The sequence below is a fragment of the Euwallacea fornicatus genome, chromosome 22 (genome assembly GCF_040115645.1).
Source record: "Euwallacea fornicatus isolate EFF26 chromosome 22, ASM4011564v1, whole genome shotgun sequence".
In the NCBI taxonomy this organism is placed as follows: Eukaryota; Metazoa; Arthropoda; class Insecta; order Coleoptera; family Curculionidae; genus Euwallacea; species Euwallacea fornicatus.
In genome coordinates, this window is record NC_089562.1 from 3,527,967 (window position 1) to 3,552,870 (window position 24,904).

General features: G+C 34.6%; 1 protein-coding gene across 1 annotated transcript in view; it reads right to left on the minus strand.

The window, feature by feature from the left end:
* Positions 1-21,804, minus strand: part of LOC136346370 (carboxyl-terminal PDZ ligand of neuronal nitric oxide synthase protein) — a 65,086-nt gene extending 43,282 nt beyond the window's left edge. The window contains exon 1 of the mRNA XM_066295468.1: positions 21,558-21,804. The gene's annotated coding sequence lies outside the window, so the exon portion shown is untranslated. The remainder of the gene's footprint in view (positions 1-21,557) is intronic.
* Between the last annotated feature and the right edge of the window lie 3,100 nt (positions 21,805-24,904).

Here is a 24,904-nt window from a genome sequence, read left to right on the forward strand (position 1 = left end):
AAACGAAAGCCGCACCATTCGTCTTTTCAACCTATGGAGGTCATGTGACAACTCATTCTCAAAGAAACAAAGTTAACTTAAATCGTACGACACCGAAAAGAAATTGTCATGAGACTTCGCTGGCATTTCCCTCGCGAACGGACGTTTCCAGTTTCGTTTCCAGTTACACTTCTTTTTCAGGAAACTACCCCATGAGACCAGAATAAATCGTACTTTATTTCCTTTTTATTTATGATCAGCCTTTGAAATGCACCAGGGCAAACTCTCAACAGAAACACGATATCTTATAGGGAACATCCGTCTTACAGCTAAACGAAGAAATCTCATTCAGTTGATTACGTAAGAGACGCTCCTGATTGGTTCCATACAGTGCCCCAGCAAGGTGCATCTCGGGTACATTGCACCCGAATTGGCAGAACCACTGTCATTATTTTAATAATAAAAACAAGTCCGGCTCGGTAGACCAGAAAGACGACCTCTTTCATTGTCCATCGATGCGTTCTGAAGGTGGATGATTTTATATTTCGAAGTACAGCAAATGGCAACAAGGTGATACTCATTTGTCAATGAGACCATATGGGTCAATTTGCCAGATTGTGATTAATTTCCGCAAAAAGTGTTTTGCTGTGCATAATTCACGACCCTATTTACGCTTCTTGACACTTAACCCAAGCTAATTTTTCCTGTGTGATATTTAACGCTCCTGACACAAGCTACTCTGAAATAAACGTGCGCCCGGTTAGCTCTCATAAAACAATTTCTAGAATTTCCTGTAATGCCTCAGAGACAAAGCTGGGCCCATTTGTAATGTACTGTTTTATGCCCCGTGACTTACGTATATTACAAGCACTATCCTGCTAAGTTCATTTGAATGTTTTTGAATAGAATGCACGCAAATTTGCATTTAATGCGGCAAGTCTGAGTTATGAAATAAATTCGAATTAACGAGGGTTTTGGAATTTCACAAGAAGGTAAAGTGCGGCAGTGAATCCTCAATTTCATAGGTGTCAACTCAAAGCCTTGAAAACGCGATTATATGACCGCGGGTAATTGACAATTTAGTAATCTTTTAGTACTGTAGAGGACCCTAATCAATTCTGATTAAGCTTAGGAAATTGGATTTTACGCCGTATACCATCAGACCGCGCACTGCAAGAAGGTAATAGATATAGGTAATAATTACTGTAGGGAAGCTAGGAAACTGCCAACAAAGGTATCATCATTCATTACAAACGATATAATGGAATCAGCAATGGAACTTTACAACAAAAAACAATTTGCATTTTACGGTAAAACGCATTAGCATATAGCCTAAAGAGGACTATTGTGCTATCATGTTGGGTTTGCAAATACAAAGGATTCATGAATTCGCTGAAACAGTGTAAACTAGGGAAGTTGGGTCTAAACGAGTATCGTTTGTTTATGATTACGTGGGTTCTTTTTTTTCTTCTAAAGTTACATAGGAGACATTGAAATTTAGAATTGGTGATTTTAATTTAATAGACAAAAGAGACAAAGCGAGTTGCCTCGCAGGACATTTCTCCCTGTCTAGACCCATATGAGTCGCTTTGATATGGATTTTTTCATTCGGGAAAGTACCTGATCTACATCAAAAGCTTGGCCTCGTCTGCTTTAATTCCTCTTCCTCTAATTTCGTTTCAATAGTAATTTTTATGGCATAGCACGACAGGTTAGTTTTGAATTTTTATTCCAGATGGTGATGCTCCTCCTCTATCCAAAAAACGAAAAGTTCCACTTTAGCCTGTGCAAATTCAGGTCTGAGTCCCCTTGGAAGAAATATTAGGAGATGCACTTGATATAGTCAAAAGGTTAGTTGCTCAGGTTAGAGATTGGGAGTCCTCACATGTCATACAGATCGGTTACGTATATGTTTTTCCTGAGGATAGGGCCGCTCTGAAAACGCTCAGGTGCGGGAGGAGGAGGACTCAGTATATCACTTTTCATAAGAGTACAATAGGTCAGCACATTTTAAGCATAGGACTTTCGGGATCCTTCCTCCTGAGAGAAACTTCCGTCGTTAAATACCATTGGGAATCCTTCTTCAGTAAAAGGAGGGTCGGTTTGACGAAGAGGGACTAAAAAAAGATTACTTCAGGTTAGACCAGTACACTATGTGTCTATTCAAAGGTTGGGAATAGATATATCTTCACTACTATACTACCATATATTCTTCCTATCATACAACTCCCTACTACTCCAATTCTGGAGTTTTAGAACCTCAAAAGCGATATTTTAGAAGATAATAAGTGCTTCTACTACGGATTATGAAGTATCTGGACACATAAAATGTAATCTTATTTCTTGTCCGATGGCGTACTGCACTTCTGGATATCCTAGCTCATACTCGAAATAGTTCCGTATAAAGTTATAAAAACTGAGTGAAATTAACATTTCTTTTATATCTCCAATATCAGACAGTGGAAATGGCATCCCAAATGATGACCATGGAAATCTGGTTAAAACATTTAAAGGACCCGAAGGACAGTAACTGATTATCTGGATGTGGGGAAAATGTTAGAGATATTTCTACAAAAATGGTGGCAGTACTTTTGTGGATACAGGGCGCAGCTTCAATTTACATATATATAAAATATATATATATAAAATATATATATAAATAAATATATATAAAATAAAATATATATATATATATATTTTATATCCAGCGAAAATTAAAAAAATCGATTATAATACTCATAAAGAAATGCTATCTGGTGAGTTATTCGTGTCTTTGTTTAAATACTTCTCTGTTCTCAATTTTTTTTTGTTAATTTCTTCATATTTATTTCTGTCCAATTTCTTTTAACGTTTTGTTTCTAACAACGTGAATGGTGTTAAAAGATGAATCAAAGTTAAACATATTTTAAAATTTTGTTATTCGAATTTAGTTCAGATTATGACGAACTACCAAAATCAACCTCCCTCAAAACTGTAAGAAAAAATAAACATTGAAGAAAAGTAATGTAATAGAATTGAATTAAAATAAATTTCAGACAGATCCGAGAACTCCGTTTTACCCATTGGTGTGATTGCCTTCAACATTTACTTTACCTCTTCTTTGAAGACACTCACCATAAAAGCTATATATTCCCTGTAAATTTGTGCAGAGTTGTCTCCACTTTTAATCAGTAGTTTTGCCGCCTCTGATCTTTCTTGTGAGCAGATCTAAGATTGTAACTGAAATCGTCTGGAGAAGTTCCTTTTAAATGGGTTTCAAGGGAATCAGATCGAATTAAAGACCATGAAAGCATTTGGACAATATTGAAGCAGAGGGTTGGAAAACCGGCAAATAAATCGGGATTTGTTGTCAAGGAAATACTGAAATTTAATCAGATTTTTTTATCATCAGTTAAAGTCTGCTGACAAGTACATGAAAATAGAAAAAGCGATTTCAATAAAGTATTGAGTCCCGAAAAAATGATCGATTTGCCAAGTGTTCGTGACAACTCACACAAATGGAAATCCGTGTAACAAATATTTCTCCTATTCGACGAATGAACGGTCTGAGGCCATATGTTACCCTCTTGCTCTATAATAACTCTAATGTTATCATATTCTACACTGGATTTCTTAAATGAGTATAATAGCTTCCTCACGCCCTGGGGCTTAGTTTATAATGTATATACTACATATTTGCAATTTAAAACGTTATTAAACCAACACCTACCGAGGAAATGGGCTTTGCTAGCCGTTAAAGATTCAGAACACCTCAATTCATTCTCGTTTTAAACGTTTCAATTATTTATCTCGTCGGTAATTAATGATTAAATATTTGCAGACTCCAGGCATGTACTTAATAACAATACTTGGATCGTTTACCTACATTTAGTTTTAGATTAGGATCTCTGAACGGTGAAATGTTACATTACTGAATGACGATTATATTGAATTTTCAACATAAAATGAACACCGAAATGTAATGCCAACGCAAACAAATCAACTGTCGTCGAATCTCGGATCGCGTCAAGCTGTTTTGCATCAGCGTTAAAAACTATTAGTATTTGTACGTTTATTGCTAATTACTATTACAGTAAAAAACAATATGACACTTTTATTATTTCTCGCGACTAAAACAGCTGTTTTGGGCCAGAAATAAACCGTATAAATTCGCTTCATTCTCGTCTATTTATAACATTTTGAACAATTGTTGTAAACATGAAGGCTAACATTTAATATGAATAGAAAAAAACGGAATTTAGCAATATGGCCTCATAAGGGCCACGACGGCCATCTTGCGATGTCCTTGTCTCGTTCATTTGACAGCTGAAAATATCGGCCATGCGTTCCTGACGAGACGAATGTCCCCTTGTTGCCAATTCCTCAGAGGTGACTGATCCTCAAACGAATTTGATTCCAATATCCGGAATGCGACGGTGGTGTAAGTTCATAATATTTTGCATATGTTAAGTGCAATAACTCAACATAATATTTGTAGTCCTAATACGGCGCCCATAATTGCGAAAATGTAAAATTAATAAGACATATTCGATTATCCGCATACCTGCAGAATAGTCCGCATTTGCCAGTTTAAAAAAATATTCTAATTCCGTATAAGATCATGTAAATTCGCCCCTCTTTGACCAAATCTATCTCTTATCTTCTTCAACACCACCATAATTAAGTACGAGCTTGTGGCATCCCTACAGAGGTTCTTTCATAGATATTTTAATTCAAGTTAGTACTAAATCCGTGAGGGCAATACCATTATTCTTGGTCATTTGCAAACTGAATATTCATGTAAGTTCAGGTTAAATTGCGAATTTGCAGCGAAATTGTAAAGTTCAGGAAAATTGAGCAATCTATACAAAATTAATAATAGCATAATAAATAAACTTGTAAAAAAACTTGAGCAATAGAAAACCAGGAAGAGGACAGAATGGTGTATGTTATTAGTATAAACCCATAGTCCTGTTTTTTATAAGACTCGAACGACATGCCGCAGGCGCAAAAATTCGTGCATGACAACATTACATTTCAGAGAAAAATGCAAATCTAGAAACACTAATTGTAATGATAAACAGATAACGCGAATAAACAGATAATCAGGGTGTCAAACCAAAACGTTTACGATAATAGTATAATTTTCGAACGAACGAAACTAACTACAAACTAGAATTTCATATCTAGAAACCCTGTTAGAGGCTGCAAACAATGAACCCAGAAAGGGAAATAACAAAATGAGAAGATTTAAAAATTAATTAGTGATAATAGCATTACATCGGAAAGAAGATTACACAGCTGGAAACGTTATTTGGGACTAGAACCAAGGCCGCTGAATCGGTAAAAAAACACGGGTGGACAGTAATTTGAAGAAATTACATATGATACTAGTATAATTTCAGGGAAAATTTGAATGTTTTTTCAAAAAATTTGAGAAGTCTGACAACTTGGCATTCGTCAAATTTGCAGCGCCCAATTAATAACAGGGGCAATTAATATTGCCTGATTGCCCTTTACTCCGTTTTAGTGTTTCGAGCAACTCGATCCTCACAGTGACGCGTATGTTGTAAACCCTTGATAGATTAATAAGTTTTAATACTCTATTCAAGTCTACCTTCTGGGATGTGAGAACTATCGAAGGTGCCGCAAACTTCAGCAATTAATTACGGCGAAATTACTGCCCATTTAAGCCAAACAGTCCCATAGAGCTCCCTAATAATAAGATTACAATGTAAACTTGCATAATGAATATACCAAACGGCCGCAAATAGGGCTTTCAATTTATCACCCTTCCTGAAACTGAACCTTTAGTTTGGGCTTACGGAAGCAGATTTGCCAGTTTCAAACTAAGGATCGCGTCGTATCGGCATAAAACACGAATTTTCCATTAACCGCCAACCGCACCATTAATCTAGGCCCAGATTTATCCCATCGAACTATCGCTTCACCAACATAACAGATAAAACCCGAGTTTAGCTGAATTATGGCGGTTATTTCTTGAAGGGCCGATACCTTTGGGATGACTTTCAATGGGATATCAAATCGCGCTTGTACGAGGGCTTGCAGAAGCTTAATGAGGTTGCTGAGGTAACGAAAGTCTGCTGGTGACCTGAAGCTGTCGTCACCGCTTCTTAAGCCAGAAGTAACCCCGGAAATAATCGGTTGCCACAAACAGACCGCGTAACAAGTGTATTTGAACTATTAGGCCGTTGAAGTACCTCAGTTTCTAAAGCCTTCAACCCGACGAGCTTTGTTGGGAAATTGCCTTTCAATGTTATTTAAATATTAAATTAATTACCAAGATGTTGTCTAAAAAACCTAAAATCCTCTACAAGGGTGCCTGGAATTCACTCTTTGATTAATAACACTGAAATTACATATACGTATACTTACATATACACATATACAGGATGTCTGCAAAAGTTGATATAAAACTTTAAGGAGGTGGAAATAGAACTGAAAATAAATAAAAAAAATCCTATAATCGTTGGCCCGGTGGAGCATTGTTGCTAAGATGTGACCCTCCAAACGAGTCTCCCAATTTGGATATTTTTTAAAATAACTTTTTTTTCTTATGAAGATAATGAAATAAAAATTTTAGGTAATAATTACACCATAAGGGTCTTTAACTATCAAAAAAAAAAAAAAAAAAGTTTTATTTAATCCAAATGATGGGACCCCTTTGGAGGGCCATATCTCAATAACAGTGCTCCGTCGGATCAATGAGTATAGGAACTTTTTTTACTAGTTTTGATTCTAATATCACCTCCTTAAGTTTTGTACCAACTTTTCCAAACACCGTACACATAACGTAAAATAAACACTTTGATTGGTATTACTACAGAATGCCCTTTATAAGGGCCTCAAGCATTTCCATATGGAGCTCCACGCCCTAGTCTGCGTCTAACGGTATTCACCTTTATGACTTCCCAGTCTAATATCGTTGGAAATTCGAGCTTACTTAACCAGACGCATCATAATTATGCGACATAAGCAAGTTGCAGGAAATCGATGGCTTCCTGCCTCGGTTCTTAATATTCATGGTGCAAAACCCAATGAAAAATTTAAATATTCATTATAGTTTGTTGACTTGTAGGAATAAAGTAGAGGTGATATATGAAGAGCCATTAAAATGGCCGTTGTTCATGTATTTATATTGTGTCGATCTGAGAATTATAATATGTAATTGGTGATCTTGTCTCAATTAATTCTAGTCTCGTCTGATGTCAGATACATTTCTTCAAATGATTTAATTCGTTAACCCACCTAACCTGAACAATTTATATCGGACAACAACATTTGAAGCAGCAATTCGAGGATATCAGACATCTGCGAATACAACATGGCCTAGAAGAACTTGAAGAAAAATGTACACAGTAAGTCAAATAGCTGGGCGAGACAAAATGTAGACAAATTTTGTCAGAAAATTAGATTTTTTTACAGATCTAGGACAACAAAATAACATGGAATAACGTAGTCCAGAATATGTGTAGTAGGCGAAATATTTTGATTAAAAAAAAGTTAGATAAAAATACTAGAAATTTCTAGAAAATACTAAAAAATCCTCAGTTACCTATAAATCAGCCATATCTTACGAGAGCAAACATGTAAACAGGTAATTTGCAGCTGAAATCTGAGACTATAAGATGACAGAGAATTTTAAAATAACATAGATTTTAGATAAAAGTATCAGAAAATTTAAATATCTCTCTCTTCAGCTGCTTGATTCCCCTATTTCAAATTTTCGAACAAGCATCTGAAGTAGTGATTAAACGCAGAAGTCTGGGGCTACAAGTTAGAAAAGAGAATTCGCAACTTTTAAATGAATCTTTCAATTTTTAGCGTTTTATTTATTCAAAATTTGAGTGCTCTATTATTAAAGCGTTTAATACGTTTTTTTTTTAATATCTAAAATTTAAATGTTTCAATGAATACAATGAAAAAGGTAATGAAATTTCCACCAACTAATAACCCCATTTACATTCCATGTCGGACAAATCCGAGGACAAAACACCCAACTCCAGCACTTTTCTAGATATTTTATGGCGAGAGCTGTCGTGCATGGAAACACGCTCTCCTGCTTGCAAACGACACCAAAAACGTGTTCAGCCGTCGATTGCAGGACTCGAAACTCAACTTCCTGAGCGGATAAAAGACTCAAATGCCCTGTTTTTCTCACGTTGGTTATTAATGCCGAGGCGAACTCGAACTTCAAACTTCTAAATTGACTAATTTGGTTTGAAAGTTCCCTTAAAAATAAATCAGGGCTAAAGCACGGGAGACTTGCAATAAAATTCGTAGCATTTGTTGTGTCTACGATATGGAAAATGTTGACTGGTGTAATAAGATTTTTGAACCTGTCCATAAAGTCGAAAGTGAACGATGTGGAATATTGTTATTTTGAACGAAAATTTCGCATTTCAATGAGCTCCACGAACATAAAGGACGGTTTAATAGAGTATGCTATATAATTGGAAATACCGAGATTTTGATCCTATGAATGGGAGAAAATGACAAAAAGCTGATTCTTATCAAAAAATATCTGATTAATTGACAAAACCTCAAGTGGGTGTATGGCACAGTTCTGTTCTTTGAACACAAGCATGGGAAGATGCGGGGAGGAGCACCTTTGTGTTCTTTTCCTGTGACGTTTCCGGAATTCGCTTTTTTCGATAATATTATATTAGTGTGAAAACGACATCCAAATTATCGTTCTTTTTATTTCCCGAAACAAGGCGTTACATAAAGAAAATTTAGGTTCACAGATACAGTCCCAAAGCGTTAATTTCCCCAGATACAATATACGAAAATCCGCCAGCGGCGATCATAAAAACACTTGAGTGAGAAATTGGAGGTTTTCTCGACTTTCTTTATTGTCTTTTTCGGTTCTGTATCCGTGTTTCCCTATTATCGCCCTCCGGGTACCGAAAGTTGGTTTTTTGTGTCGCAATTGGGCTGAATTTATTGTGTCCCATAAAATAGGAGTTGGAAATTGGCTGTCTCCACCGATACCTTTATCTTGGAGATGTTTAGATAACGTCGATGTTATTGATCGTCTGAAAAACTTTTGACACCATGAGCCCCGCAGTTCAACCACTATGACCGCAAATCCGAGCATTTCCGTGAAAACTTTAAATTGGGTGCTCTGCAAGGGTAAGCGTGCCTCGAAATGATGATTCTTCGTTACTCGTTAACGGTATTTTCATTTTTTTTTGTACTGCGTAATTTTAAACCAAACAAGCTGAACAGATACAGTTAATTTTTCTGCTTTGACACATACAAAACTATCACGTTTTACTTCCTTCTCGATATAATTACTGTTTTATTACGCTAGTGAATTTTTTCACATCTCTTCGCCCGAGGGAACGCATCACTGATGTTCAAGTTCATTATCGCCGCTATTCCGGACCAAATTGCCTCAATTAGGTTTGTGAAATGGCTTTGTCGATGCCCAATTATGAAAAATGGCAGCTACATCCTTTTTTTGTAAATAGTATTTTTTATTTATAAATTAATAGTAAGGCAAAAACCTTGTAAAGTGCCTATTGCCAGAAGCCAGCAAGAAATTTGTACTTAACAGCCACTCGATCATTCAAGGAATTGGAATCTGTTCAGCTTTGACGAACTAATGTGTTTTTAGTCATGTACACTCACGAGCCAGGATTATTAATAGCACGTTTCTCAACATTGCCCTTTTGCAAAAAGTGCGCTGACCTGCAATCTGCCCAAGAACATTTTTATACCGGCACAGGCGCAGATGCTAAAAACGTCCGAATTTTATGTTCTTTTGGATGAATTAAAAATTCCAACATGTTAAGAACATAAACGGTAGAGAACTGCAAATTTATCAATTGCTTTCAAAGGACAATATTAATTCAAGTTATTAATGAAGTTTTATGGGCATTGACTAACAAAAAACAGCGCTTTTTTCGTTTCACGAGAGACACTATTCCGTGGAATATTCCTCCGTTAATCCCCCCCAACTTGAAGAAGTTAGACCTTTCGTCTTTGTTAGCATTCCGTAGTGATTTTTAATGTCTTACATTAAAATATGCCGAAAGTCTATTTTTATTTAAAAAAAAAACTTATTTTTAGCAGATTTATTTCAAAAATGTTTCCCTGAAAAACTGGTTAATCGTGTCTTCTCCAATTTTTGGGTTAGGTCACACAAATACACTCCAAAACCGTCTTTATATGGCGTTGAACATAAAAATCACCATTCCCTACATTTTTTTTTTAATTTTTAGGGTTGGATACAGTAAAGTCATATAAACAGATCATCAAGTAGCCCATCCACAACAACGTCCCTGTATTAAAAAAAAACTCTATGATCCACTTCGTTTTCCAAAAATCAATTTTTTTAAAACATGGAAGTTTATCACTGAAAGTCAAATGCATCGTTTATGCAAATACCGAATATAAAATCCAAATACATATTAAATAATTATTGTAGTATTATTTTATCCAAAAAAATTTGAAATAAAAGGTATCAAAGCGCGGTAAAACACATTTTTCCACATAACGACCTTACACTGTCATAACATTGAAGAGTCTTTGGGGGGCATTTCCGGATATGGATTTTTACGCTCAAATATCTTCTATTGTTGCACTGTACAGTCCCTAGAAGTATGAGCTCATAGTTCTGAAACACCCTATAGAGGTCACTACATTAATTTGAAAATTGAAGTTTCATCGACTCATTTTTTTATTAAGAAAAAAACTATATGGTAGGTTTCTTTTGGAAATTCGCCAATGCAAAAATAATGTTTTCCACTGAAATTTTAGGATTAGGTACAGGGTAGTCATCTGAATGGAGGTTTCTAATGAATTCAGTTTTCCTAATCACTAATGCCATTGTGCCATGTGTATTTTTATTTAGGTTTATGGATGTTGGGAAAAAACGTTAACAACGAGTGGGATTTCAATTATGCTTGCACCTTATTTTCCTATAAAAGAAAAGCGGTCAGTAGCTAATTACAAAAAACGTTTGGGGTGACTAACACGCGAAAAAGTACACAACAGAGGCTAAAATGATTTTCTTCAAGTTCCAAAAGGTCCGAAGAAACAATTAAAATAACTCGTTGTTTGTTTTCAGAAAAAAGTCGTGCCACAAAGTCGTCAAACTTATGTTAATACTCAAATAAATATGACGAGCCAAACATAAACACTGAGTGTGCCAATGTTTCATCACTTTCAGCTTTCTTCCAATATTTTAGCAAGTGAAGAGAAATATATTCTTGGCACAAATAATATGGGTAACCCATATAAACGGCAAGAGTTACGAGCCCTCTTACCCTTACTTTCAAACTCCAGATTATAAAACGTTTTAAGTTGATGATTGTTTGCGGAAGACAGAGGATAAACGGTCCAATAAAAGGGTCTGTCATATTTACGACTATTAGAGCTTCCCTGTTTCCATTATGTTCCATTCCGTGTACGAGTCGGGAACTGAGTTTAACAGCCAATATTTCGAAATGACAGGAAACAGGCAAGCAGAAGCAAATTGGGCCTGATTAAAGGGACCAGTGAACTTTAAGATAAAGCTCTTTTTGTAAAAGAACTCGCATTTTGTACTGAATTTGCATTTATTTACGACGTTTATCTTCTCTTTCTCGGGCATTCTCTTTACACACTCTGTTAGATAAGACCTCTCCTAAAAAGGCCCACTTACAATTTATAATCAGCGGTATTGCCAATAACTGTATCTGTAGTATTAATTTATAACTGCCATATATTGCACTTTGTGACTCGCATTCGGTATTAAATTATGCAATTCCTTTATGCCGTGGAAGTTTGTTTAATAAAGCAGTTTTCGAGATAACCGTAAACCATATCAACGTTAGATTATTGTGACGTTTCACATAGAGAAATTTCCCTCAAAGTATTCAGGGTATTGTCGGGTGGTTTCATGCTCATATTCATTAGATCCCTTGTCTCCATTGCCACGTTTGCCCTTATTTCCGATTTTCCCGGAAGACTCGTCCGCAGCAAAAGAAAAAAATAAGATTAATGATCCAGGGCCGAATCAAATGAATTTTCAATGTGGCTTTAATAAATTAAGCTTCTGTGCAATGGACAGGTTCCAACCAATGTTATGTCCGCATCTAAATAAAAACTTCTCAAGATTAATGTTGCATAGATTTTGGAAAGTAGAGTAATGGAAATATAGGTGCCACTTAGCTCATACTATTATTATAGGCCTCTCCTGAATTGTTTTTTTATGACAAAAAGGCGGTTAAAGTTGCAATGCGGTAGAAGCTAATTTACTCCGAGACCCACTGCAAATATTCCATAAATGCCCATTAATGGTGGTTCATTTCGATCGGCCTGGAGCGATGAAAACTATAACAAACAACCTATGATTTTCGTAGCAGGAACGTCACGATTAAAGGGAATATTATGCCATATTATCACGAATTTACGTTGGTTTTAGTCTCAATTTTCAATTTAAAAAGGCATAAAAAAGTCTCGTTGAATTTGTTATGTCGGATCCGGGAGTTAAAGAAGCTAAACCTACACAATGGTACGTGAAATCTTATAGGATACAATAGCCGCAAGAATACAATAGCTGCCATTTATTGAAACTTTATTAAAATCTTACATAAAAATCATATACTCATATCAAAATCTTGATTAACGATTTCCATAAAGTCGGCTTTCGAATGCCAAAAGACTTTGAGGAGGTGTTAAAGGGAAGATGTTTGCAGAACAGAAATGTTCTTCTTCGTCAAAGAATTTGTTCAAAGAAATTAAACTCTTTCGTAAACTTAATGGAGAATCTACGCATCCCATAAAAAGCCTTGTAAAACTTCCTAAAATATCTTCCTTGAATGATCTTAATATTCCAAAAATACTTTATGCTCCTGTGTTTGAGTAAGCAATATTGTTATATAACTTAAGCAAGAGAAAGGAGGTTCATTTTTTACAAATCTTAAAAACATTGTAAAATCATGCAAAAATTTATTAAAAATTCAAAGCTGTCTATGGATATGTTGGAGATTGGTTTTTGGGTTATTGTGGATACTCTGGGTGGCAATGATTATGGGAAATTTAACGCCTTACAATACTGTTCTTAACAAAATTATTATAAAAATTGATGCTCTGCAAAGAATTTTTTTCCAGAATTTAATTTGGTGTGCGCTCCTGATTTTTGGAAAACAACACCGACTTTTCCCAGCCAGAAATATAATATAAGAGTGTACTCGGCCTTAATGTTTTATACAAGATATATAAAAATCGAGCAAAGCTATAACTCACTTATTTTTGAATAGATTTTAATTAACTAAAAATCAAATAAAATGATATTTATTAAACTACTAAGTAAGGTCAAAGTTGATTTTCTCAACTCAACTTCTTCTGATTCTGGCGGTAGTTTCAGAATTTCAAAAAGAATTTCATATTTTTTACATGTTTTGATAGAAAATAATTTTATGAATTTAATTATGTATGACAAGTTAATGTTAAAACATTTTTACTTTAGAAATCACTCTTTATTTTTTACTTATAAGCATGACGTATTTTTCCTTATCATAAATACTTTTAATTTTTTACAGCAATAACAAATTAATTGTTTTGTGTACGACTTCCTCACTTGTGTACAAAGACACGCCCCTGCTTTCCAAAGAAATGGAGCTGAAGTTTCCTGTTCATATACTATTTTTCTGTGTCTGCTCGCTTTAATATGGGCCATTTCTATTTTAATTAAAAAGAATGCAATAATATGTATCAGTCTTATTCATATCAATTTTCGTTTTTCTTCATTTTCCTTTGCTTTATCAAAATTTACATTGTTCATATTTCTTTTTGGTCCCAGTTTTGCTTTGCCATTTCGCTAACTTCTTAGTTCCATTTTTTTTTATTTAGTTCAGATTGTTAAAGTTAGTTCTATTAAATGTAGCCTAATTTATAGGTGTTCATCAGTAAGAATATTCCTTCAAACTCGATAATGTAACATATAATACAAAAGTTGGTGCCCGACCCATTGTGGTTTGCTTGATAATCTGCTCCGTAGTTTTCGATTTTTGTGTTATAAAACAAACTGATTTCGGTTCGCTTCGATTGAAAAATGGCAATTCTACTTCCAACTCGAATCGAATAGATTTTTTCGTTTGCATTTTCCGTAACAGGAATTGGTTCACTCAATTTCCGGAAAATTCACTCTGGCTTCTTTTCTCTTGTTTACTTTTCGTTACATCCTTCATTTGCAGTTAACGCAAACATTTCGTTTCCCTGTTTATGTTACGTAGCTTTTTGGTGACAATTTTTTATTCTGTGTAGACGAGAGGAAAACACGAATTGTTTATGCCCCAAAAACCAAACAGCTCCATAGAGTAATTATATTTCAATTACATTTAATCGGCAAAAAAAACTTTTTCGAATTTTTGCTCAGGTCCAGAATTCACTTAAATGATGCCAGCTGCTCTAGAATTAACATAAACCAGTTTAATGGCAGTTTTCAGAAAGAACCTGACTCATTGACCAGAGGACACGTGGCCCAGTAAAACTCGTATCCTGTGAAATAAATTTGCATACAGTTTAAGGATTTACATAGGAAATGCGGGGATTATTGCCTCCCGGATTTCTTTACCTGCATTATTACTTAAGATTTGGCTATTACGGATGAAAGCCCTGTACAGTGCCGGAATGCAAAAATTAGATTGTTCGGGTCATTTTAGAAAGTCCTAATTGACGTGTTTGAATCACCCTGCAGTAGAAACAATGAGGAAACACTGAGTACTTTCAATAGCATGTTTTTCCCATTAACATAAACATAATTAATATATGTAATCCTGCTAATGTAAAATTAATGACCAGAGGATGGGATTTCTCCAAGTTATTCCAATTACATATTATTACACCAAGTTCAGGATTAATTTGTATTTAGTTGTTTTTCTGCATTATAATTGAGCTTGAAAACAGCAAATTGGCGATTTCTTGAAGGTTACATTGCGGGTCCTTATCTTTTATAAGTAATTAATGATCTTCTTGGAATGATATAAATCTTTCGATTAGGAATATTTCCCCGGTAACAAAAATGAACAAATGGAAATATATTTTTGAACACTCTTCATCAAGGCTTATAGAGAGGAAAACTAGCACTTTTTCGTTTTGAGTAAGATCGAAGTAAATTTGAACGTTCAGCTTGTTGGACTCGCCAGAATTTTTAACAAATGAAAATGATATTCAGCGATTTGAAGTTATTAAACTGACCTCAACTAACACGAACATTCATTATTTTAGATTATCTTACACTGTCCGAAAATAATAGTTTATTTCTGTGTTTTGAACCAACCAGAACTCACGGTAATTGTCAGTAATTTTCAGAATTCGGAACTGAACCGAATCCGAACTGACCTTAAATGCAATCAAATTTCAGAATTGTTGCCTCGCTAGAACTGATCTAGAATTAAAGTAATTTGAAGTATTTTCGCTTAACTAGAACTCATAGTAAATGGCGGTAATTTCAACAAACAATTTTGAGAATTGCGTATTTTACAGTAGGAAAAATTGGCCTTAAAAAAGAGCAGTTTTCGCAATTGTTAACTTACTAGATTTTTTTTTATATAAGAGTGACTTTCAGTTTTTTAGAGAGTACTCACAATGAAGAACGGTAATATTCAAAATTTTGTTCTCACCCGAACTAAAGTTAAATGAAAAACACTTTTGAAGTTCTTGAACATATCAATGAAAAATTTGTGACGTTTCAAAGTTAAAACCTAAACCAAGTTCTGAAATTCACCCTTTAGGCGACGGCCAACATCAGCGACTAACCCAGATTTCCATCTCCAATGCTACAAAGGAGCATTTTGATCTACGTCTGTTATGATATCAAGAAGCATCCAAAACCAATCAGACACCATAACTTTCTCCTATTAAACCGAACAAAAAGCTATTACACCTAACATCAAACATAGTACCACAGTCGAGTAGGCAGTACCAACCTAAGGCGGTGCATGAAACCTGCACTTGAAAATGTCGTAATTGTAGCTGACTGGTGCATCGAACCATCTTCTACTCTCAAGTACCTGCATGGCAAAGGCGGTGCCAGTGCTCTAACGAAGTCTCAAGTATAGAGAGCGCTCTAATTTACTGGGAAGCGTTCGTTTACAAGTACATAGGTTCATTCATACTAGAACAAGAATTTAAGTTTAAGTGTTATTGAGGAGGATTCGAGCTTTTAGGGTCTTATAGGTATGACACAAATGTGTGTTAAACCTATATAAACCAAAATCTAAGTGTTGGATGTTACTGGCTCTCTGGTTCGTTCAACCTGGGATAAAAACCAATCTTGAAAAATGGTGGTCAAGGCCGCTGCTCGTCTAACAAGAACGAGAGGAGACCACAAAAATGCGATCTAATACTAGATTAGCCCTGCACCTTTCGATTTTCTCTTATAAAAGTGGAATAAAAAAGACTTTTGCGCAGCCTCTACTTAAACGCAGATTACATAACAAGGAGAAATTACCGACATTTCAGCTAATTGCGAAGGTTTTCTTTCATTGGCCTACTCAATGGACCGACAATATCAAAGAATCTTAATATATAGCATAAATGTTATTAATTTCTCAGTAACAGCTGTAAGTATTATTCACCAAGAAACCATGCAAATATGTAAGTCCATATTGCGACATTTATTATATCGTTGTATAATGTGCTACTTCGACCTTAAAAAGTGGTCAATAACTCCTTTCTTATCTTTTGTGGAATTCTCCTTTGATACAAGAAATTCAATAGAATCATGCACACACATGACGAGATTTTCTATTTCCATTAACGGTAAAGCGGAAACCGAAACTTATAAGCCTCTGTGAATGGGTCTATGATTTGTGGCTTAAGCCTTTTGGATCGAGTTTGAATGTGAATGGTGAATAGGTATGTAAATTTTTCTAAGGAATGTTATTTCCCTACTGATGGCTATGTAAAATCCATATGAGTAGGCTACCATGGAAGGTAAAATTTGATGTTTATTATGAGTAGTTACGTTGTGTGTAGGTGAGTGGTAACGAAGGACATTATTATGGATGATATCGGACGGTTTACATTAGATTACCATAATGGGAAATCTATACTAATTTTTAATTTAGAATCAGGTATTTAACACCTTAGAAATTGGATGTTGTCGTTCGGTCCTCTTGGGCTTCTCCTTGTTAATTATGAGGAAAACCATATTCAATAATGCCTCTTAAAAGTTCTATTCAGAGTATTTACTGGCCATAAATTTCATCGTCAGAAAATAGTAAATATGGACTAATTCTTTTTATGGTAATCTGGCGGAAAGAAATAGGAATTTGGTTAAATGGGGAAAAAGTAGCACAATTTAGGAAATCATGAAATGGTGAAAATCGAAGAAATCTCTCTATTCTAGTTGAAGTAAATTTGTTCTCTGCCGATCGACATCAGTTTTCTTTACAACAAAAATATCGAACATTTAGAAGCAGTTTATCAGATAAATAACAATGGGTTATAGACACAATATTTTCTACTCGATGTAACATACACCATCAAGCCTGTAAGTAGCAGTTTATGTCTAAAATAAACTACTTTTAATTGGACTAACTTAAAACGAAAGGAGTCGGCGAAATAACGTAATTAAAACTAAAATTACAAGAAAACTGGGTAAATGCAGCACAGGGAAATAATGTGGAAGAAAGGAGAAATTGGGCTGGAGCATAAGGGCGAACCAAATTATTCCATCCTCTTTGGCAATGGCAAAGAATATCTCGAAAGGCAAATGATCTGGAGAAATCCCATTCTTAAGGAGCATCTCAACAATGTTCTTAAAAAACATTTTGTTCAAAAATGCAAAAATTTCTTCTCCTAAAAGTCCTTATCTACATCAATATGCTTGGCATGTCATAAAATGCGGTCCAAATAAGGTTTATAGAAAAAAATCAGCGTTATTTCCATTCGAATTGGCGAGATACAAGTTGGCTGCTCAAGTATTAGTGCTTAGCAAAAAAAATTATGAATATTTGCGTATAAGTGCCTTATAGTTTCTTGTCTATACGAAAGGGCAGTGACACGAAGCGGAGAATGTTTATATGTTTTTTTTTTAATTCTACACCACTATACATATCCAAAACTGAAATCCTAATAAGATCTAGGAATAGAAAAAATCAGTTTTAGTTTCCTGTGAACCAGGGGCGTGTATATAAGTAAAACTTTCTCGAATATACTGAAGTGCAATTAATAGTTTACAAATATGGAAATAATAAATTTTGTTGAAAATAGATTTTCCATCATATTCTCATTTGTCGCTTTGCAAACGGAAACTATGACTCCCTTAGTAAGTATAGCCTTTCTACCCACGCTTTTTCAAATTATTGAGAAAGTTGGGTAAACGAAGAATAATATCGTTTCTTATTCCAAATGACACATTATTGGGGAAGCTGTCTGGATTCCACCCGTTAAAAAGCACTAATGATGCCACATTTGCATCTTCGGAACAGCTATGTTTGAGATTGAATAACGGCGACCCGGCGCCGGCACTTTTTGTCTTTCCAGAGGCTTTTGATGGTATCAGTAATGACGTGCACCAAAATTATATCTACGGGTGGATGAGGCTCCAAAATTTGACCAAGATGTGGAAAAACTAAATGGAAATTGACGCCTGTTTCAATGTGCATCTCTCTCATAAAAGAAAGTGATTTTGGAGGAATTGAAATTTTGTATTTTCGATTTTTTTTAAATGTTGCCATAACTCATAAGTAGAAGAACACTAAAACTCCTTTTTCATAGCAAACTTCGATTAATTTTAACTATTTGAATCTATTTCAAAACTTCTAGCAGCACAATTAAGAGTCAATAGTCATAAAATCGCAATAAGCCATAGTCACCCCAAAAAATATTGTCGCCATCTTAGAAAATACAGACTCTACACGGTGGTTTTTTGCCCATTGACAAAGTGAGGTAAATGAAAGGTGCGACCATTCTAAAACAAAAACTTCATATATACATATATCCGATTTCAATTGTTTAAAGATTTAACAGACTTCAAGGTTTTCTGCATATTACCCATTTATTATAAAAATTACACAAATGAGATTGATAAAAATAAAAATATCATGGCAGTTGCTCAAATTGTCCTCCTTCTGCAAGAATACATGTTCCACAACGACGAAGTAATGAATTTTTCACCCGAATCAACATATATGAACGATTTCTTATACTACCAGCAACCATCTGTATTCTATCTAACAACTGCTCTCTTATATTAATTGTTTCTTGGTACACAATTTAATTCATACGACCCCATAACTAGAAATTCAAAGGGATTTAAGTGAGGAAAGCGCGGTAGCTATCAAACTGGATCGCCATTACATTTTTAGTGATAAATAAGAAATCTTTTAAGTCCACTAAATCCCCAAATAATTGAAATTGGACATATATCTATGTGAAAGTTTTTTTCTTAACATCACCTCATCGTTCATCTGCCTCACTTTTTCGGTGAGCTAAAAAATCATCTTGTACATGTATCTTTATCTTTTTGTACGCAATACTTGAAATTCTTTTTAATGTTTATGTTTTATACATTTTTTTTCTGTTTTAGTCGGTTGTGTTGCTATTTTCAATATTTATGTTTAAATAAACATTACGTAAAACTAAAAAAAAGATTCAAACTTTTTCCTTCTTTAAATTTCGCCACTTGTACTACATTTGATCTGCACTACCATTGTTGACATTGTACGATGTATCGTATTTCTTAAATATCCAGAGTGAGTACGACCTTAAATTATGAATATTCTCTGTTTACAATGAAAAATGTCTCTTCTATTTGTATATATTAGTGTTTTATGCTGCCAAACACTTTGAACTAGATTACAGAAAAAATTATTCTACTCGATAATATTAATAATTACAAATTTAATAATGTTGATATCGTAAATTAATTTTTTTTTTTAAGATTTTCATACATCACTGAATTTTGAAAGTGGCAGCGATTTCAGGTTTTGTAGAATCAATTTTTCTACATAGACGTACCGCCTAGTAGTAATACTTTTCTAAAAAATAGAATTTGAAAAAATAGGTATAATTTTCTTTATGATTAAAGTATGACTGTATGACTCTGATTTTGGGATTGTGGGATTTACGAATTTCCACAATCAAACATCGATTGTGTAAATATAATAAGATTTCTAATATCCTTTTAAGTGCGCTTTACTTGCCTTCTTGAGAACGTGAAAATTAGAAACGTGATCAACAGAGAGAAATTTCGCCTCGATTCCACCTTTTTCCAACAAAACCCGCCCCTGATTTTTCAAGATGTTAAACGCATCTACTAGCAATTTTAACATTTGAAATGACAAGTTCAAAAGTTGTTCATCAACTGCAATTCATGTTTCCCGTTTTTTAGCGTCAAAGCAAAATTCAGAAGAAACCAAATGTAATAATTCTACTACAATGAATTGTAGGGTGCAAGAGGAAGACTCAAAAAAAAAAATTCTAATCTTTCTTGAATGATATCGTTGATAAAGAATTTAGGATAAAAACATTACACATTGGTCTAAAAATTTCTAGTAAAAAAATTTATTCAATAGATCAGTAAGTATCATACTCTTCACGTGGACTCCTCAAAACAGGAAACAACAGCTGAAAACTGTAATTCGCGTTATGGAATTTCCAGCACAGCGGTATTAATTTGGTATCGAAATTTCCATGTTTATGTAGGAAAATTTACATATTATGAACTTTTTCCCGAATTTTGGTAGATTTGAATATGCAAATGGTCTTCATGTCTTTCCAAACGTTCGTATCGTTAAATTGATGCTCATAGTGAAGGGAACCCAGTCAATCACGGTAAGTGGATTTACCATTATCGCCCCTGTTTACACCAAAAAATCCCTTTTCAACGATTATCTGCCAAGAACAATAATACAATCGAAAATGAAATTAATTCGATAAAGGTAATTTATTGCTTAAATCGAACCCATAAGGCTCCGACGATCCCCTAGGCAGATAGTAATTATAACCGCATAGGAAAGGACTATACTTCTAGCTCCCTGTGGTAATGAAACCCTGTACACTTGATCTTGTATACGTGATCATTAATCTCCTATAGACTATCTAGCCTGTATAATTTGCGATCAGTTTTTGCCGATATCGCATTAATAATTTATCGAATAGATATCAAAAGATATAATACCTACAGCAGGGACTTGGTAGTATCTAGGTAGGTAAGAGTTTTTAGGCGCGTGTTTGAGTTCATATGAAAGTAGCAATTTCTGAGAAAAAGGCGGTTTTCATTAATGCGATTTGAGGTCACTATGAAAAAGCGTAAATAATAAAATGTCAAATAATCGGCGAGGAAACTGAGCAGATACGCTAGTGGACATTGCAATAAATTTAAAAATAAGTTAACCTCATTGTCTTACTACACTTACTACATTTCGATTCGTTGGGTACCGAAATAGATCAATTTCCTGGCCAATTGGTTTTATTTATTAGGACATTTGCCTGTCCTGAAGCGCGGCAATAAATTCATGACCTCATCAGCTTTGCAGCTCAAAATTGCAATTTTTTCCAAAAACCCAAAGAGGCGTAGGTGCGTCAAAATGCATCGCAGAAACATATTTAAAAATAGCAATCATATTTTTTACCTTTGATCAAGTTTGAAAAAAATTAAAAACAGTCAAAATCACCCACTAAAAGTCCACTTTCCGGACCATTCACACCAAAATAATTGCGGAAACTTAGAAATAACCCAAGTTTCATTTATAAACAGCCAAATTGATTGTTCATTTGCCTCTATTTTTGGCTCTGTTTTGCGAAATTATGAGGAGAGGAGCGTGTTATATGCGGGAGGAACCGGCTAGTAGGACCGGACGAAACCGGTGTTCAAAACGAACTCCTGATTGCTGCTTTGCTGCCAAGTTTTCAAGTCCTCATTCAAACAGGTTTGCTGGCTGTGGTTTTCTGGCGGGAAGATCGAGTGCTGACACCTGCCCACATTAAGCTCAACTTGTTTCGATAGAAGCGGTTAGAAGGTGTCAGTAGCGACATCGTACGAGTAAGGTTTAAAATTGCACTCAGATTCAAGAAGAATGTTGCCGGATCAATTCTGCTTCCACTATGGGTGTGGCAATATATTGAACAAAAGGAGGTCATAGTATATATACGTGGTGACATCGAGCAATAAACTAATGAAACAGAGACAAAGTGAAGCAGACTGTTGGGAGATCAACGAATCTTCATTTATAATTGCGACTCCTTGGTCAGAGATGGCGACACTAAATTCTTAAATTAGATAATGATTTCATTATTTAAAATTGTGGTTTTGCTGTTGAGACTGTTACGTCTTAAATTTCTTTCCATTTTCATTCAAACAGGTTCCTAATTACGTTTTCCGACTGTTGAAATTTTCTGATGATAAAATTGAGTGTTGCGCCCGCCAACATTCAGTTAAACTAGTTTCTGATAGCAGATGGTGTTAATGACGATATCGTACGATGAGGCAAAGAAATATTCGTAATTTGAAGCAAAATACTGCAGAATTAATGAGCTTGACTTACGATGGAGTTCTTCTGCCGACAGACGAAGACAGTCGTTCTAATTTAAAATATTTGGCGATATATAAGACAAACCTAAAAAATTCTAATAGATAATTCGAGATTTCATATTTCATTAATTAATATTTAGAATCATTAGAGAACGTTCTCTATTTTTCTTAAAAAAAACCTCAATATTTAAAAGTATCAAGCATTTTCTTTAATGTTTTGAATTTTTTAATCCCTTTCAGTACATTGGTTTTTTTTGTGCTGCTATTGCTTTATTTCAATTTTATGCTCTGTTCTGCCTGTTTTCACTAAGAGGTTTTTAAATTTCAAAATGAATTCAATCAATTTTCTAAAATGTTCTCTTTTATTTAGGCTTTTCGGGTCCTTGACTTTAAAACATGTCCACGCTTCTAATTTAATTTACTTAAACGTAAAACTCGGACCTGACTTGCAGGCTGGTGTGTGCTTAAAAATAATTGTGATTTTTACGCTACTGTCCTTGATAGTCTCAAAAGCATGTTTTGCACATAATAAAGACCCATACAGTCACGGACGGCCCTAGGAGTTTAAGTCGAGGGCGTGCTCGTGGGCACAATATCGAATTGTCCTGGTATAGGTCCGCCACTGATTACATATTAAATTTGAAATTTTATGAAGGTAGTTGATAAAAATCTTTTTTTTCTAAATAAATTATATGTTCAAACCGTAAAAATTCTTTCACATTTAATATTTTTTTGTAAAAATGGACGTTTAATGGAATATTCCGATAATACTAGTTCTGAAATGTTATCTTTCCAGCATTAATTTAAATTTCCTATAAAATTTGCATCGTCCATTTTACAAATTAAAGCCTTGTTCCACTTAACGAATACAATTTAACGCGATAAAACGTCAATATGCGAACTGCTGCATGTTGGACGAATCCATTAAATATTTATTGTTTTGAGTTATAGTGGTCAGTTGACACTAATCAGAATGCCAAATTTTAAACTTCTTGCTTTACAAGTCGTGGATCTACGCAGATTATGGATCAACAAATAACGTCTGTGATAATTAGCAAAGAAATTTCAATTTTCCTAATGTTGTTAGAAAACTTTCACAATTTTACAATGAACAATAAAAATTACAACCCATTATTTGCTTTGCAAATAAAGGCAATATGTAGCATGATCATCATTATCGTCATCATCATCAAATTGAAATGTCACCTTGGAAAAATTAATCACATAACTCGGATAGGATTTACGACCCAAATCCAGTTTATGGTTTTATAGCGCGAAATCTGAAATTTTTGAAAAAAGAAGTAAATAAAAATATATTTGGCGCGTGTAAATATAATAATCGTGTGTGTTCTCTGGCAATCCCGTGGCTTTATTTTAAATTTGACTATAAGGCTAAATAAAGTAAACATTTTATAACATCTTACGGACACACTAAAAGCGTCGGCTCAGACACAAATAAAAAACTTTTGATTGAATAAGGCAGTCATAAATCTTTCTTAACCAACAAAAATTTTGAAAAGCGACGTGAATTTCGGAATTTTTCCATCGTCAAGTTTTGGAGAATTCCCGCAATATACCACTAGACTAATCCCGAGGGTTCTCACGTCAATTATATAGCTCCAAACACACGTTCTTGAACCACAAATCGTGTCCTTAGCCAATTTTAATTAGTGACCATCCTCCAATTATTTAATGGATGGCATGTTAGTATCAATGAAATGGCACATATAATTACAGGAAAAAGGACCACTTTGGGTCAACACCAACATTGCCATTGCGTGATTCGTTTGAAAACTACAAAAATCTGCAAGGTCAGTGGTGTTGTGGGAATTTGGTAATAAAGAAATCGGATTGGGTTACAATTTGCCATTAAATGTTGTTCCTTGCTCAATTAATATGTCGTTTGAGCATTGGCGTGCTAACCGGAACAATGAGACTACTATTAAAGGAGACGAACTTTTCCGGTGTGTCTTACTAGAAGTAATAATGATGGCACTGGATTAGGTTCTATGAAGGCACATGACCTTCTCTTGGTATGCGAGTTCTTAATTAAAACACATATAAAGAGATGAGGACTCAAGCGCACAAACTTGTAAGCTCCCAGCATGAAAAGATTAACAGTTCTGAAGATAATTTCAAGAGAAGGACTAGGACATGCGAGCCTAATTTATACACTTGTTGCTGCCACAAAACGTGTAAAGCAAATAAATCTCCATGATGAAGGCTCCCATAACTCAAGATATTCAGAAGGAGTTTTAAGTTGAAGCACATTAAAATTTATTTGCAGATAAGCCATGGGAGGAAATGACGAACTCTTAATAAACTGCATGGAAGATCTAGGAGAACCTCATATCAAGATTGGAAGGCGGTCGTTATTGCTCGAAAATTATGTTGCAGCTTTTCAAACTAGGAAGAGAGAGGTAGATAAACTTTCATGTGTACGTATGT